At 46.6% G+C, this 18,648-nt stretch overlaps 1 pseudogene; it reads right to left on the bottom strand.

Moving 5' to 3' along the window:
• Positions 1-6,957: 6,957 nt before the first annotated feature.
• On the bottom strand, positions 6,958-12,128 carry LOC123053372 (uncharacterized; annotated as a pseudogene).
• Between the last annotated feature and the right edge of the window lie 6,520 nt (positions 12,129-18,648).

Here is an 18,648-nt window from a genome sequence, read left to right as displayed (position 1 = left end):
ACACTCTCTCTGTAAAGCTGTCCACCTATTACGGTGAAGGCTTTGGATCGTCGGACAATCTGACGTGTTTCATCTTCGTCTTCTGGAAGCTCTTTCCTGAGAATATATGCGATATACAACACTGTCCAATCAGGAATGACGACCAAAACCTCCATGATTAAGTTGACCACGGCTGGGATTTCAACTTCAGTCGGATTAGTGGAACTCTTAGGTTGCGGGGGCTCTTCTGTGAAGGGATCCTCCTAAACTGATGGTGTGTGAAGATGCTCCAAGAACACATTGCTGGGAATGGGCTCTCGCTTAGAACCTATCTTTGCCAGGTCATCCACTGCCTGGTTCTTCAGTCGGGGAATGTGGTGAAGCTCTAGCCCTTCAAACTTCTTTTCTAACTTTCTTACTGCATTGCAATAGCCTGTCATAGCTGGGCTCGTGACGTCCCACTCCTTCATCACTTGATTGACCACTAAATCCGAGTCGACGTAGACCATTAGGCGACGGACGCCGAGTGAAATGGCCATACGCAACCCATACAGAAGTGCCTCATATTCAACTTCATTTTTGGAGGAATCAAAGTGAATCTGAAGGACATAATTGAGTTTGTCGCCTCGTGGAGATACCAGGACTACTCCAGCACCAGAACCATTCAGCATCTTGGATCCATCAAAGAACATAGTCCAATGTTCCGAGTGAACTTGAGTCGGTTGCTGCTGTTCAATCCACTCGACAAGGAAATCTGCTATTGCTTGTGACTTGATTGCTTTCTTTGCCTCAAACTTGATATCCAACGGAAGGAGTTCAATCGCCCACTTTGCCACTTGACAAGTTGCATCTCTGTTGTTCAAAATTTCTGACAATGGAGCATCGCTGATGACCGTGATCGAGTGATCTGAGAAATAATGTGCAACCTTCTTCGTGGTCAAGTAAATTCCATAGACAAGCTTCTGATAATGCGGATATCTCTGCTTGGACGGAGTTAAGACTTCGGAAATGTAGTACACTGGGCGCTGAACCTTGTAGGCTTTACCTTCTTCTTCCCGCTCGACTGTGAGTATTGTACTAAAAACTTGTCCAGTGGCTGCAATATACAACAGTAAAGGCTCTTTGCTGATTGGAGCAGCGAGCACTGGCTGGGTGGAAAGCAGGGTTTTGAGCTCTGCAAACGCTGCGTCACCTTCAAGAGTCCACTCGAACTTGTCAGATTTCTTCATCAGTCGGTAAAGAGGCAACGCCTTTTCGCCGAGACGAGAGATGAATTGACTCAAAGCGGCCAAACAACCAGTAAGCTTTTGAACGTCGTGTACACGCACGGGGCGTTTCATTCGAAGAATTGCACCAACTTTCTCTGGGTTTGCATCGATCCCACGTTCGGAAACGAGGAAACCGAGTAACTTGCCACCTGGAACTCCAAACGTACACTTCGACGGATTGAGCTTGATATCATATCTCCTCAGATTGGCAAAGGTTTCAGCAAGGTCAGTCAGCAGGTCGGAACCTTTACGTGACTTAACCACGATGTCATCCATGTACGCTTCCACATTCCGACTGATTTGAGTGAGCAGACACTTCTGTATCATGCGCATGAATGTGGCACCAATATTCTTGAGACCAAAGGGCATGGTGACTTAGCAAAAGCACCCAAATGGGGTGATAAAAGCTGTTTTTATTTCATCGGGTCCATACAACCGGATCTGATGGTACCCGGAATATGCATCCAGGAAAGACAACCGCTCACATCCCGCAGTCGAGTCGACTATCTGATCGATGCGAGGAAGAGGGAAGTGATCATTCGGGCAGGCCCGGTTGATATGCTTGAAGTCGATACACATACGGAGTGAATCATCTTTCTTAGGAACCATGACGACATTGGCGAGCCACTCGGAGTGGTAAATCTCTCGGATAAACTCAGCTGCCAGAAGTCAAGCCACTTCCTCGCCAATTGCCTTTCTCTTCTGTACGGCGGACCGTCGGAGATGCTCTTTGACTGGTTTTACCTTTGGGTCGACTCGCAAACGGTGCTCAGCCAGTCCCCTGGGCACACCTGGCATGTCAGAAGGTTTCCATGCGAAGATGTCCCAGTTCTCACGGAGGAACTGGATGAGCGCTTCTTCCTATTTGCTGCCGAGTGTTGTTGAGATATGAGTCGGAGCAGCATTGGGATCAGTCGGGTGAATATGAACTGCCTTTGTTTCACCAGATGACTTAAATGCAGAATCTGAAGCAGGCTTCTTAGCTCTCAACAAATCACCCGGATCTGCAGTCTTCTTGTATTCTTCCATTTCAACTACTGCCATTTGCTCATCGGCGATCTTTGAGCCCTTCTGGAGGCACTCTTCTGCTCGCTGCCGATTACCAGTGACCGTGATCACGCCCCTAGGGCCAGGCATCTTCAGCTTGAGGTACACATAACATGGTCGAGCCATGAAACGAGCATATGCAGTCCTGCCCAGAATAGCATGATAGGCACTATGAAAATCCACAACTTCAAATGTCAACTTTTCCTTACGGTAATTGTTCGAATCACCGAAAACCACGTCAAGAGTGATCTGGCCGAGTGAATCAGCTTTCTTCCCAGGGATGACTCCGTGGAATTGCATGTTGCTTTCGCTGAGCTTGGACATCGGAATGCCCATCCCTCGGAGAGTCTCAGCATACAGAATGTTCAGGCCGCTGCCTCCATCCATCAAGACCTTAGTCAGTCGGGTGCCCCCAACGACTGGGTCGACCACCAATGCTTGCCTCCCGGGGGTGGCAACACGCGGGGGATTGTCAGACTGGTCGAATGTGATGGGAGTCTTGGACCACTTCAAATATGTCGGCGTTGCGGGAGCAACCATGTTTACTTCTCTGTTGATGACCTTCAATCGACTTTTGCTTTCAACGTCAGCAAAAATCACCAAAGTGGAATTGACGTTGGGGAAACCCTCATCATCTTCTTCCTTGTCCTCGTCCTTATCAGACTCTTTCTCCTTCTCACCAGGCTGTTTCTCTCGGAACTGCTGGATTAGGAGCCGACATTGCCGAGTGGTATGTTTGGGGTAAATCAGATTACCCTCTTCGTCCTTCTTGGTGTGAACATGGCATGGCAAATCCAACACATCATTTCCTCCTTGATCTTTTACCTTCTTGGGGATCCAGGGTCCTTTGGGCTTCCCCTTGAATTTTCCTTGAGCTATAACTAAAGCTTCACTATGACCTGCTGGCTCGGCTTTGCGTTTCTGCTTCCGACCTGCTCCGGCGTCTTGGGCGACTGGTTTGCCCTTTCCACTGCGGAGTCGATCCTCTTCTTCTCCATTAGCATACCGAGTGGCTATTTCCATCATCCGAGTCAGAGTCATGTCTCCTGTCCGACCGAATTTCAGGTTAAGCTCTCGATACCGGACGCCCTCCTTGAAGGCGCAAACTGCTTGGTGTTGAGATACATTTTCCACTGTATGATGCAAAGTGGTCCACCTCTTGATGTAATCTCTCAAAGTCTCATTCGGTTTTTGCACACAATGTTGCAATTCTGCTAACCCTGCCGGTCATTTGCAAGTACCCTCAAAAGTTTTGAGAAACACTCGGGCTAACTCTTCCCAGCTGAATATACTGCCTGGGGCCAACTGACTTAGCCAAGCTCTGGCCGAACCTTCTAGCATTAGAGGAATATGCTTCATAGCTACCTCATCATTTCCACCACCGATCTGTACAGCCACTCGGTAATCCTCCAGCCAAGTGTCAGGCTTGGACTCACCGGTGAACTTACTAACCCCAGTCGCCAAATTGAAGTTGGGAGGGATCTCAGCAGCTCTGATGGCTCTGCTAAAACACTCGGGACCTGAAACATGTACTCTGCTTCCACTCGGACGATCTCTGTCTTGCCCTTCTCTGTGTGCTCGGTTCCTGTCGACCAGACCATGCACCAAAATTGACCTAGCATCAAAACCCGGCTCTCTTAGGTCGACTGGCAACCTCCGCTCATCGTTGTACGGGCGCCTGTCATCATAATGCCGGGGCACATATGATCCGCCCCTCGGAGGGTTCGAAGGCACTCGACGGCGGTCATCACGGCCGAGTCGATGATCATATTGCTCATGGTTCCGACCCAAGTACTGCTCTTGGTGATGCCCACATCCCTCACGCCTCAGAGGCGATCTTGGGCTGTGAGCCAACTGGACTGTATCAGCCACCACAGATCTGCTATGGATTCTGTTCCATGACTGAGACACTGTCGTGTTCTGCTCTCCTGCCGCCCGGAGCAGAGCTCGAATCTGCATCAAACCTCTTCCAGCCTCCGATTGGGACGGCTGAATAGACTCTGCTATACGGGCTGCTGCTGTAAGATTCTGAATCGGAGTGCGGTATACCTGAGGTTGGGGCGGGAACAGTCTGCCGTCGACTGGACTCATGGATCCGCTGCCGAGCACGCTCGTCGAGTGCATGCTGAAGGTTCTCCAGTCGGGTGCGCTCAGCCAAAGTGGCCAGGCGCGCCTCCTCCAAGACCCGAGCCTCAGAGGTCTCTCCAACGATAGGCGTGTGGAGTGCCTCCATGTTACAGCGGTGAAGTTCCTCCTTCTGCCGCGAAGAAAGGGTTTCGGGGTGGTACTCTTCGTGAACGCGCGACGGATCGCCGCCGCCATCGCCGCCGTCGTTGCGACGCATGCCAGGGGGACTGCGCGGTGAGTTGACCATCAGGACTTCTGCCGCAGGGTTGCTGCTGTCGCATTCGGACAGGGTCTCGACGGAGCCAGTCGACAGATCGAACAGGCCGTAGAGAGTTTCGTCGGGCTCGATTGCCGCGACTTAGGGGGTGGCCGATTGGCGTGCCACCGCGTGCTTCACCCACCGCTGAAGCCGCGACCCACTGGATCGCTTGCGACGGCGAACAGCGGGGAGCGAAGACACTGCGGGAGCCGACCGATACTGGGTCGACGGCTGCCACAGAAGGACACCGCGAACGCACGCGCGAAAGTGCGTCGCCCCGCGGACGGGGAGCGCCTCGACGTCGAGAGGGGCCTCCTGGAGCCAGGCGGAGTCGTCGGCGACGAAGACGAGTGTGCCGAGACGGATCTCGCGGGCCTCAGCCAAACCGCCGCCGGAAACCATGATGATGGGGATCGAAAAAACTGCAACCTCACCGGAAAGTCACTAAGATACCTGCCCCACGGTGGGCCCCAACTGTCGTGGTTCTAAGACTGACAGTAGAATGGGGGGTAGGTATGAGGAGGCAAGATCCTAGCTACGGTGAAGTTGTGCACGCAAGATTTACGAGTTCAGGCCCTTCTCAGAGGAAGTAACAGCCCTACGTCCCGGTGCCCTGAGGCCGGTCGATTGGATTATGCGTGAAGTTACAAGGGGTGCGAACCCTTGTCCCAGAGGAGGGGGTGGCTTATATAGAGTGCGCTAGGACTCCAGCCCTCCTCCGTTACATAGGGTTCAATGTACATAAAGAGGGAACATTACTGGTAACGCCAGCATTAAAGTCATATAAATGATCATTAAGACTACGGAGTGAAGCCCGACCGTTGTCATTCAGAGTGACCTTAGATCTTCTGTTCTCCGAGTGGTTTCTGGTATGGTTGAATGAATATATCCTGGTCGAATGGAATTGGGCTATCCGGGTGAACCCTCAGTCGAGTGGGTTGTGTCCTGTGGTGATTTCAGTCGGTAAAATCTGTTGTCCTTTGAATGTCCTTGTCTGTAGGGCAGTGTCCTTGGGTAGGGTGCTTAGATCAGGTCTATTGCCCTACCCTAGGTACATGCCATCGTCAGCCTCCGAAACCCTTGTGACAAGTTGGATCGGGCTCTTTTCTACGCGTCCTCGCACATCATCATTGGCAATGGGGCCCGTGCACCTTTTTGGGAGTTGCCTTGGATCAATGGGGAGATGCTCATTGACTTGGCACCACTCATCTTTGATATCTCCTCTAGGGAAAATTGGAAGGTGAGCAAGGACATGCACGACGATGCTTGGATCACAAAGATTAAGTTGCCCACGGACTGGACAATGGTCCACATACGGCAATTTGTGACCCTTTGGGCTTGCACTCGAGCTATTCACCTTGTGGACGAAATCGAAGATGACATCATTTGGAAGCATACGACAAGTAGACACTACTCTGCAACTTCGGCATATACAGCTCAATTCCTTGGCATCACACGATCACCCATGAGCTATGTGGTTTGGAAGGTTTGGGCTCCTCCCAAAGTCATTTTTTTGCTTGGCTTGCGATTCCAAACCGAATTTGGATGGCGGATAGGCTTCAGAAGCGTCATTGGCCAAATTGCGGTCTCTGCCCTCTTTGTAAGCAGACCGATGAAACGGTGGACCTCTTCAAGTGTCGGTTCACTAAGAGACTCTGGGGCATGATTAAGGATCGGGTTAGCCTGGACGGCATGGACACTTCTCGTTGGAATGTTGAGCGTTCCATCAAGGATTGGTGGATTAATATGTCGAAGAAGAACGTGGCAAACCAGAAGGCGATAGCACTATTTGGCGTGAGCCAAATGCTAGGGTGTTCCAACATCATCCTTTGCAACATCAAGAATGAGGCCGCTATGGTCACCGCCGACGCGAAACACTTGGGAACCATCATGCCGCGAGAGTAGAAGTTGTGTATTTTATCTTAGCTTTTGTGTTGTAAAATCAACTCTAAACTTCTTCTTAATTAATGGATAAGGCAAATTTCAAAGGAAAAAAAAAGAGAGGACGTCGCCGCTCTTTGCAGCTTCCCCTAAGCTATGCAGCTCAGTGCTGGGAGCGCCCCCTGAAGGCTGGGCAAAGATGGAGGATGTCGACGCGTCCTTTTAACTGTCATTGTACATCTTGAGGGCAGGTCTCAACACCAGCCGCACCTGCAATGCTGAGCCAACAGCCCGGTTGCCACAGCAAATATACAAGCCTTTGAGCCTTTAACAGATCATCAATCCATGTGATGTGATTATGTATAACTACATCTCCTTTTCAGAATCACTGATTCAAGAGTTTAACACCCAACTACTCAAACAAACGAAGTATATATTTACAGCATAGACAAACTAATAACCACATTATTACATCGATTGCACCCTACATCATTGGCGTAACCCAGGTGCCATTGAGCATCTCAGGGCCCTGACTGACTAAATTCTGGAGCTCATATTTGCCCTACACCAAGAATTCTTAAGATCCTGAACTACTAATTAATTTCTGTACAATGACTTATTCCCTCCAGCGGGACAAGAATTTACAACCGTCCTAACGTGTGTATTCACAGAACCAACCAAAGTAAGCTATGTATTCACATTCAGGCGAGCGCTTTGTACCACGGGCCGTGGACCTTCTCCGAGACCGTGGCCACCCTGATGAGCACTTCAGCCGCCTTCACCACCCGGCCAGCGAGCTTCCCCGCGCCGACGCGGCGCAGGGCCGCATCCGCCAGCTTCTGGCCCTTGGCGCCGCTGCCGCTGAGGACGACGCCACGGAAGGTGCAGTGGACCGCCCGGGAGACCTTCTTGAAGACGACGTCGTCCGCTTGGAGGCTCTTGAGGAGCACCCGGGTTATTATCTGCCTCCTGGCCTGAATCTTGGCGTCCGACAAAGAGCCGGCCGAGCCTGACGCGCTCATCATCGCCTCTACAATCTCTTCGGTGCCTGCTTCGGGGGAGTTATCCAGCAGCTTCACCAGAGCGCCGAAGAGTTCTGAGATGACAGTCTCCAGCTCCAGAGGAGTGATCTTAGAATTCTCACTCATCAGGACTTGACGCAGGACGAGCATGCTGCACAAACAGTAACTTCAGTTAGCACACATTCAAGTTTTCATCCTGCAGACTAGACTAGAATAACCTGAGTATAAGATAGTAGTTTACCTCGTAGCCATCACAATCACTTCTTGAAATTGGCCCTGCACGGCCCTCAATCTCAGAAAGTTGAGGTGGAAGCTCTCAGGAGTTGACTGCAATTGCAAGCCCTCCATACCACTAATAAGCTGCAACAAGCTAACCCTGACAAGCTTGTCAACCTTTTCTCCCTTGCACTCAGGTAAACCTGAACTACCTGCTGAAGGTACAGCAGCTGTTGGAGCTCCATGGCCAGCTCGGAGCACTGTAACAAGGGGCTGAGCCTGCCACCAAGGATTAAACTAGTGTCAGGAATCAGATAACAAATAGAATGCTGCTATGCTACTGATGCTATTAAGACTCTGCATAGTTATTAGAAACTTACATGATTTGCTGCTGGCAGAACTGAAAGAGAGCCCAGATGTTCCCTCCATTCTGCGTCCACGATGCTCTTTGATGCTGAAATCCACTGCAGAGTTACAGGGAGAGAAGCTGACGCATTAGCAGGAGGTCCATAGCGAGCGCCGAAAGCCTTCTGCAGGTACTCCACTCCAGCCGAGCCTTTTATCGTTGGTTGCATCAGCTGAATATATGCCTTGCTCACTTCTACTTGCAGTTGCTGTTTATAACAGAAAAATGTTAGAATTCCACTGCATAAAAACAATTGCAGTTAATTATAGGACAAGTTTAAATTATTAACACGCTCAACACACCTTTATTTCTTCCAGAGTGAAACGCAGACCCTTAATGACAGCAATGACGAACGAGCTGACTCCATTATCATTATCTTCAGAACTTGCAGCCAACTCGCTCAATAATTTGTCATGACTTGCCTTCATCTCATCATCCTTTGCAGCAGCAGACAGCTTTCTGACCATATCCAGAGCAAAATCTGCCCCAGATATTGGGCCTGGGAGCCTGACTCGAGTACCTTCATTTGTACAGGAACAAAATTATGTCAATGTTTCATGAATAAGAAAAAAGAAGCAATTCGATGACAAATTTCTATACGCATAACACTGGGATCTTACCTGAGACAAAATTTCGAGGTCAATGTTCTCATAGATTTCCTCCTTCCATCCCTTGGGAGCCAAGTCGTGCAACGAATCCCTCACTTCCTTTACCAGGTTGATCAGTTGGCTGTAGTCAGGTTTGTCTCCTCTCATTGAGTCAGTAACCACATCCCAGAAAGCTTTCTCCATTGATTCCTTCACTTTGTCTTGGAAATCCTTCTCGATGGTGTGGGCATCATTAGAATTGCCAGCAATCGCACCACCGTCCTCATGAAGCATCTCATTGACCATCTGCTCATTCTCTGTAGGCAGATTCACTGGTGATGTGCTGCTTGATGCTGTTTCGGAACTAACATTAACCTCAGAAGGCGGGAGCTTTCCAGATGAATTAATGCTCAGAGGAGTAGATACGTTTGCAACAGGTGTCGCCAATGGACTTCCATTCTCCTTTGCTTCAAAGAACTTTGACCTTGCATCTGAGAGAGCAGAGTCCATCCGCTCAATCCCTGCATCACCACTCAGATGCTGAACCTTCTCCCTTAGGAGTTTGTGGTCGTCAGAAACCTGCTTCTGAATGGCCTTCATATCATGGGTGAGGTTGTGTGACCGCCCGTCGGCAGTTAACTTGCATGTTTGCATCATTGACAGCTCAAGCTTGCATGCAGCCCTAACAAGATCGCCCTCCAATGATCTTGCATCTTTTACTTTCCACACCACAAATCTGTAAAGGTAGGTGCACCAAGCTTTGTCAAAATTAACCAGACGAGTCTTGAATTTACTTTGACCGGCAACATCATCAGACTTCTGGTAACTAGATGATTCAGCAGCATCAAGAGATGGCTGCCTTGAGGCTCTTACCGGTCCCTCGAGTATTGTCTTAACCAACAGCTCAAACTCCGTGACAAAGTTTGCTGCTGACTCCATGAGTAGTTTCTCTTGCTCACCATCTCCACTTAAAACAGCACTAGGATGAGCCAGGATCATGTAAGCACAGAGTACCACCCTCAGTGAATATCTAGACAACCTGCTTGTTTCAGAAGTTCTTGCTGGCCTTTTTGCTGCAACCCTTGTTCTTCCGTCTCTACTCGGAGGTGCCTTCCTCTTTGGAGTCGCAAGGCGTTTCAGTAGATGGTCAATATTTTCTGCAGATGATGAACTTGCTGACTGACAAAGAGTCAAACGCCTCTCGAACTGGTCAAGTAATGCCTTAGTAGCCTCAAGAGCTGTGGGAGATCCAATCAACATAGCTAATTCCTCAAATGGCATTGACTTCACAGATTTTTCATTAATTCCCAAAGCATCATAAGGTTGAGATAAGGCAAGTGTTGTCTTCCTGGACTTCACGAAACTTCTCCAGCATCTACAGTATACGAGAAGAAAACTTCAATTAACTCGAACGTGCAAATACAACCAAATAGTTAGTATTCAAGTAATTTATCGTATGGTAGTAATACCTTGCAAGCTTTCTTGAAAGAAAATCTGCATGCTTGATGTAGTCGGCATGAGCAGAACTGCATGGACCTCCTCGCCGCTTCAAATATTCAGCTCTCTTCCTCTTGGCCTATTCCAATAAGATAACAAATCCGATAAGAAGCAGAACAGGAGAACTAAAACTGCAATCAAAATATGTATGACAACACATACCCTCTGAAGTTTGGTTTCAAGAAGTTCTTTCAATTTAATCCTCTCTGCTTCTCTCTGGCTGCTTACAGTCATGGCTGCTCGTTGAATATGCATGAGCCGAGCATGAGCCTTCCTCTTCTCAGCTTCTAACAACGCCAGCCGTTTCTTCTCAGCAGCAGCACGCTTTTCGAGGATAGCAGATCGCACCCGCTCTGTATACTTGCTCTCAGATGTCACCTTCTGCATGAGGGACCTCTCTGTTCTCTCCTTCAGTGCGGCCCGCCTCTGCATATCTGCATGCAGAAGGCGCATACGGTTTTCCTGTGCCTGCCGAACACGAGTCTCGACTCTAGTCTCAAGTTCTTCCTTCTCCTTCTCAATCCGCATTTCCACATCATTCTTCGCTGCTTGTCGGAGTTCATCCAACTTGGCTAACCGGTTCTGTGCCTTTGCCAAGAAGCTTAGCCTTTTCTGCTCAGCTGCCTGAAGCTTGGCTTCAAGGCACTGTCCGTAATCTTCCTCTTGAGAAGACCACGATGTGCTCCGTGGCTTCTTCCTTGCTTTGCAGGATAACCAATCGTAGAATTGCTGCGGAGGGACAATTGAACATGAGTTAATTTGATCAAGCATGTATCGCTAATTCATTTTCAAACCTTCTTGCAACCAAAAGAACATTAGTTGTTTCTATAGCCCCTACCAGGATTACATCAACCAACAGAACTACAGAAGTTTCAACTAAAATTTCAGCAGTACAAGTGCAAGGTATGTTACTTCCAAGCCAAACCAAGTGGTCTATGATGAAAGCAAACTATCCTACCAAACTACCATAATTTTCCTGCCACCGAAACAACCTGAAATCAATGGCTAACTTAAGCAGTTAAAGCCTACAATAATTTCACCTTTATTATTTGATTAAAAAAACTTTCCTTTTTACAGGCAATAGTTAATACAGTAGTACTCTAATTGTCCTTGTTTAGGCTTTCACCGAACTGCAGATAAAATTGAGACCTTTTTCAATAGGGGGAAAACGCTTCAATCCAAACACCCGAAAACCCCAAACTAGAAAAGAAAAAGAAACGCGGCTCAACCAAAGGAATTCTTTCACATACCCGCAACTTTCACAATTACAGTATTTCACATACTTGTACTTAGACGTCTAAAGTTACTGTAAATTCTTCCAGGAACAATACCACTTCTGTAGAATAAAAATAATAATACTACTTCAACAGCAGGAAACGCAACTATCGTTCACCAGTAAGGATAGAAAGAAAGCAGTCCTCAACACTTCGAGTTCACATTTCACGCCTCCGACTTCGCAATCCACCGTGAGGAGGAAGAAGGGGAAAAGCGAAAGATAAATGTAGGAAACTAAAGGTACCAGACAGGGACACCTACCTGCCTACGGTGGTCGGCCTCCTTGAGCTTGGCGTCGATTTCCTCGGCGCTGGCCGGCCCGCCGCCGCCGCTGGTCCTGCCGTCGAGCAGCCTTCTCCTGATCCGAGGCGGCACCCTCGTCGCCGCCCCCTCCTCCACCGGTATTTCCATTGCCACCGGCTCCCTCACCCCCATCACCGCACCGATCAGACTCCCCTCCGTCTCCCTCGCCGATCGAACTCGCCGGCGAATCCCACAAGCAATCTGTTCTGCCTTCTCCCTTGCTTGCGCCACTGCTTTACTCCACTTGTTTCTCGAGTTTAGTTTCTTCCGCGCCGTCCTGGGTGCGCCACGCGTGGCGCTATATAGGTGTAGTACCAGGTACTCCCCGGGGGAAGCGGTTTCCGCATCGCAGAGCGGATCGGACGTTCAGGCCGGAGCCGAGACGGATAGGGAGATTTCGGTTATTTTCACTGCGTTTTTTTTTTCTGAACATGGAAAGATTTTATTCATCTAGCAACATTTTACAGAGAGGAGTGTGAAGGGACTCACACTGAACAATGGGAGAACATCTCTCCCTGAACATTGACCTGAAACTGAAGACACACACCTAACAGGTAGAGACCTAAACTGAATTTCGAGAGCTAATTGGGGCTGATGATGAACTTTTACATTGAAGCACCTGTTAACATGAGCTATTTTGGTTGGATGGAAAACCGTGGACTGTTGAATAGCTGCAAGGAGTTGTCTGATGACCCAATGACCTGCAGTGTTGAAGACGGATGTAGTTGTCACCTCCGAAGCCAATATCACGGAATCTGTGAAAAAAGTTGGTTCCTGTATGCGAAGCTTTTCATCCAACATGGTCGCTAGAAGCAGGCCAAAAATTTCTGCTTGAAGAGAAGATACTGCTGGTGGAGATAGGGCTGAAACATGCAACAGTTTGAAGTGTTGATTGGTATCAGTTTTGATGATGATTCCTCTGCCCGCTGGTGCTGAATCAATGTCCCTTTCAATCTTCCAAGTCGCGTCACAGAAAATGGCAGTACCTGCAACAGAAGATGGGTCTTGTTGTGTCGCCAGTTGATGTATTGCGGAGCAGGTAGAGCGATGATCTTCAAAGGACTCCATATTCTCAATTTTAGCACCTTGCATTAGCAAATGGAAATATCTGGGAGGGTTTGCAGAATTTCCTGCTAAAAAGAGCATCGTTTCTTGCTTTTTATAAGCACCACAAAAAAGTATATAAACTGGTGAGGCTCATATGGGGATGTTGAGATCAAAGTAAGGCCTGAATCATTTGGGCAACAGAGCGATTATTTGCAGCAATAGCCTCAGTTTTGAGGAACCAAGGAGACCGCGAACCAATCAACTTTTGAGAAAGAACAAAGAAAAAACATGTGCATTTCTTCCTCTAAGCTGCCACATCTAGAACACTCTTCATCAGTATGTTTGGAAAATTTACTTGCTCTCTTACTAGTGGGTAGCGCTCGACGAAGAAGTCTCCAACCCAAAGCTTGAACCCTTGGCACTATGCGTTTTTCTTGCCATACCTGATTAAGAAGATTAACAATCTGTGGAGGCACAACTTTTGGTCTCTGGTTTGCAGGCATCACAAGATTAGTATAACAGTGTTTGTAGGCACTTTTCGAAGAGCGTTCACTTGTAGGTGTTAGTTTCCAAACAAGAACTTCCTACCCCGGAGAATTAACAATAGGGGTTTGCAAAATAGCATGAGCCGTTTATGGCGTGAACAAAGAATTGACCAGTTCAACATTCCATGTTTTCTGGTTGGAGATCCAAAGGTCCTTAAGAACAGTTGGGTAAGCAAAAGGACGTTGTTGGATAATCAAATTATCATAAATATTTTTCCATTGAGAGAAAGGCGAACTCCAAATGGAGTTGTTGCCATCGACTATTTGGTAAAAAGAGGCCGAAACTAAAAGAGGTCTTACCTTAAGAATCGCCGTCCAGAAGATTGATTTTGGTATATTTTGTTTTTCCCTCCAAATGGATGTGTCGCTGTGGTATTTTGACTTGAGAATGAGGGCAAGATGATTGTGGGTTTCTTTTGCTAACCTCCAGGCTGCTGAAAGAATTAGACCTTGATTAATAGCCTGCAAGTTTCTGACACCTAGGCCACCAATCTTTTTTTCAGTGCAAATGGCAGCCCAAGCTCTAAGACAAAGACTCTTTGTAGTTGGTTCTTCTTTGACTCCTGTCCACCAAAAGTTCCTTATAATAGCTGTGAGCTTAGGTAGATTTTTTTTGAACAAAGTATATTGGACATATAGTATACAGGTATAGACGAAAAGACAGATTTAATAAGTGTTAGCCTAGCAGCATGTGAAAGCCTGTCGGCTTTATAAGCACTCAACTTAGATTTAAATTTGTCATAAACAAAGTTGTAGGTTGCCGATCTTTCTTTCACAGGAAGGATGAGAGGATGTCCCAGATGAATGGTATTACTGTCAATAACTGTGACTGGGAAGATGCGCTTGATATCTTGCTTAACCTACAAACTAACCTTTTTACTAAACATCATACCGGATTTGGACCAGTTCGAAAGATGTCCTGAATTATGGCAAAATTGATTAGAAATGTAGGATATGTAAGTTGCTTACTGCATGGTAGCTTTGCCACATACAGGCAGATCATCTGCGAACATTAAAAATGTATAGGAGGACAGTTTGGTCCAAGGGAGATACCTGAAAGTGATTGTCTTGAAGTGCATCCTGTAGCGCCAAAGAGAGTTCATTCACTGCAAGGACAAAAAGTGATGGGGACAGGGGGAAGCCTTGTCTAATGCCTCCGCTACTTTTAAAGCGAGCAAAAGACTGACCATTAATGATAACCGAGAAAGTGGGCGAAGATATGCAAGCATGCACAAGATTTATAAAATGGGCATGAAGACCTTTACATGAAAGAGCTCAAGCTATGAAATTCCACTCAATTCTGTCAAAAGCTTTAGCTAAATCAATTTTGAGCATGAAATCAAGCCATCCCAAGAAGAAAGAGAGAACGAGTGAGCAATTTCCTGGGATACAATGATATTGTTTGTAATGCGTCGTCCCTCTATGAAGGCTCGTTGTAAAGGATGAATATACTCAGGCAAATGTTCTTCCAATCTATTAGCCAACGACATAGGAATTATTTTATAAATGACATTATAGAGGCTAATTGGTCTAAAGTCTGACGGAAAATGGCAAACCAACTTTTTTGGAATAAGTGCAATGTTTGTATCATTGAGGTGAGGCGGAAGGATACCTGTGATGTAGAAGCTTCTTGCCAGTCTGGACACATCATCTCCAATCCAGCTCCAAGCTGAGGTGTAGAAGGCAACATTGAATCCATTAGGGTCTGGGGATGCATGTTTCTTAAGGCATCTCCAATGCAAAACGGTGCTAAGAGTATCGATGTATATTTGGAGCTATAAAAGTGTTTATAATTTATATCATAAAAAATGCTTTTTACATCATCAAAAAACACCCAACTGCAGCAGATGATATATAATCGTGATGTAAAAGACTAGTGCTCCAACGGATGATATAAATACATCTAGTTCAGCCACTACATCATTTCAAACATAGCATGTTCAATTGAAGCAAAAATAGTTCTAAGCCTACTTCAACTACATCATCATCGTTGGGGTCCTTGTTGGGGTAGTCGCACTCGTCGTCGTCCTCCTCCGAGTCATCCCAGCCCGACGAGTCAGACTCAACGGGGATCACCTTCGAGGGGTCGGTTGATACGTCTCCAATGTATCTATAATTTTTGATTGTTTCATGCTATTATATTATCAATCTTGGATACTTTATATGACTTTTTTTGCTATTTTATATTATTTTTTCAGACTAACCAATTAACCCAGTGCCTAGTGCTGGTTGCTGTTTTCTGCTTCTTTTTTTGTTTTCCAGAAAATCAGTACCAAACGAAGTCCAAATGCTACAAAACTTTTTGAGGTTTTTTTCTGGACAAGAGAGACCCTAGAAGCTTCGGGGGGAGAACAGATGGCAATCGAGGAGACGACAAGGCAATAGGGCGCGCCCTGTTACCTTGTGGGCCCCATGAGGCTCCGTCTAACCTAATTCCACCTTAATAAATTCTCTAATATTGGGAAACCAATAGAGAGCCACCTAAAACCCTTTTTCCGCCTCTGCAAGTTTTTGTTCTTCCGCGATCCCATCTGGAGGCCTTTTCTAGTACTCTGCCGGAGGGGAAATCGATCACGGAGGGCTTCTACATCATCCTTACTGCCTTCCGATGGGTCCATAGCTAGTATCTAGATGGCTTCTTCTCTCTCTTTGATCTTCAATACAATGTTCTCCTCGATGTTCTTGGAGTTCTATTCGATGTAATCTTCTTTTGCTGTGTTTTTTGGGATCCGATGAATTGTGGGTCTATGATCTGAATATTCATGAGAAGTAATTGAGTCTTTTCTGAACTTTATTATGCATGATTGTTATAGCTTTGTATTTCTCTCTAATTTATCCATTTGGTTTGGCAAACTAGATTGATTTATCTTCACTGAGAGAGGTCCTTTGTGATGGGTTCAATCATGCGGTCTGTATATCCCACTGACAAAAGGGGACAAGACATGTATTGGTATTGTTGCCATTAAGGGTAAAATGACGGGTTTTATTCATATTGATTGGGTTTACTTTGTCTACGTCATGTCATCTTGCTTAAGGCGTTACTCCATTTTTCATGAACTTAATACCATAGGTACATGTTACATAGCGGTCGATTGGTGGAGTAATAGTAGTAGATGCAGGCAGGAGTTGTTCTACTTGTATCAGACACAATGCCTGTATACATGATCATTTCCTTGGATATTGTCATAACTATGCACTTTTCTATCAATTGCCCAACAGTAATTTGTTCGCCCACTGTATGCTATGTGTTCAAGGGAGAAGCCTCTAGTGAAACTATGCCCCCTGGATCTACCTTAATTATATTATAAAAACCAAATTCCTTTGTTATAATTTTATTTCTTTTGTTTTGTTTTTCAATTTATCCATCTACCTATACAAGATTTGATCCTTGCAAGCAACGAGTTCAAGGGGATTGACAACCCTCTTGCCCGCGTTGGGTGTTAGTATTTGCTTTTGTGTGTGCAGGTGCTGTTCACGAGGCTTTGCGTGATTCTCCTATTGGTTCGATAAACCTTAGTTCCCACCGAGGGAAATACTTATCTCTACTGTACTACATCTCCCCTCCTCTCCGAGAAAAATCCAACGCAGCTCACAAGTAGCAGGAAGAATTTCTGGCGCCGTTGCCGGGGAAACATCATCAAAACCTATCAGGTGCCTTGATAACCCACAAGTATAGGGGATCAATTGTAGCCTCTTTCGATAAGTAAGAGTGTCGAACCCAACGAGGAGCTAAAGGTAGAACAAATATTCCCTCAAGTTCTATCGACCACCGATACAACTCTACACACGCTTGACGTTCGCTTTACCTAGAACAAGTATGAAACTAGAAGTACTTTGTAGATGTTGTTGGATAAGTTTGCAAGATAATAAAGAGAGCATAAATAAAAACTAGGGGTTGTTTAGATAAAGACACAATAAAGTAAATATAGCGAGTGTGGAAAAGTGGTGGTAGGAGTTACGAAATTGTCCCTAAGCAATTGACTACTTTACTAGACCGATAGCAAGTTTTATGTGGGAGAGGCCACTGCTAGCATGTCATCCCTGACTTGGAATTCTATGCATTTATGATTAGAACTATTAGCAAGCATCCACAACTACTAACGTTCATTAAGGTAAAACCCAACCATAGCATTAAGATATATTGGTCCCCCTTCAATCTCGTATGCATCAATTTCTATGCTAGGTTGAAGCTTCTGTCACTCTTGCCCTCCAATACATAGTCCTATCAACATAAAACTAACCCTATGGTGTGATCCACGCGCGCGCTCATATGATGGGCACCAAAGGACAACAACATAACCACAAGAAAATTAAATCAATCATAGCAATTCATCAACCACCGATAGGACAATGAAAATCTACTCAGACATCATAGGATGGCAACACATCATTGGATAATAATATGAAGCATAAAGCACCATGTTCAAGTAGAGGGTACAGCGGGTTGCAGGAGAGTGGACCGCTGTAGATAGAGGGGGGGGAGGTGATGGAGATGTTGGTGAAGATGGCGGAGGTGTTGGTGAAGATCGCGGTGATGATGGTGAAGATGGCGGAGGTGTTGGTGAAGATCACGGTGATGATGATGGTGGCCACGGCAGCGTTCCGGCGCCACCGGAAGAGAAGGGGGAGAGGGGGCCCTTCTTCTTCTTCCTTGACCTCCTCCCTAGATGGGAGAAGGGTTTCCCCTCTGGTCCTTGGCCTCCATGGCATGGGAGGGGCGAGAGCCCCTCCGAGATTGGATCTGTCTCTCTGTCTCTCTCTGTTTCTGCGTTCTCTCTTCTGCCCTTTCACCGTTTCGTATATATATGGATCCGTAACTCCGATTGGTTGAAACCTTCGCCCAGATTTTTCTCCGAAAATTAGCTTTCTTGCGGCCAAAGAAGAGCAGCAACCGCCTTACGGGGGGCCCACGTGGGGGGCAGGCGTGCCCCCTGCCTCGTGGCCACCTCGGGCACCGTCTCGCATTAATTCTTCTTCACATATTTTCCAAATATTCCAAAAATATTCTCCGTCCGTTTTTATTCCGTTTGGATTCTGTTTGATATGGGGTTTCTGCGAAACATAAAACATGCAACAAACAGGAACTGGCACTGGATCAATATGTTAGTCCCAAAAATAGTATAAAAAGTTGCCAAAAGTACATGGAAGTTGTATAATATTGGCATGGAACAATAAAAAATTATAGATAC

Source organism: Triticum aestivum, chromosome 2D (genome assembly GCF_018294505.1).
Source record: "Triticum aestivum cultivar Chinese Spring chromosome 2D, IWGSC CS RefSeq v2.1, whole genome shotgun sequence".
In the NCBI taxonomy this organism is placed as follows: domain Eukaryota; kingdom Viridiplantae; phylum Streptophyta; class Magnoliopsida; order Poales; family Poaceae; genus Triticum; species Triticum aestivum.
The sequence above is the reverse complement of the archived record's forward strand: the minus strand, read 5'-3'. Positions and strand labels throughout refer to the sequence as shown.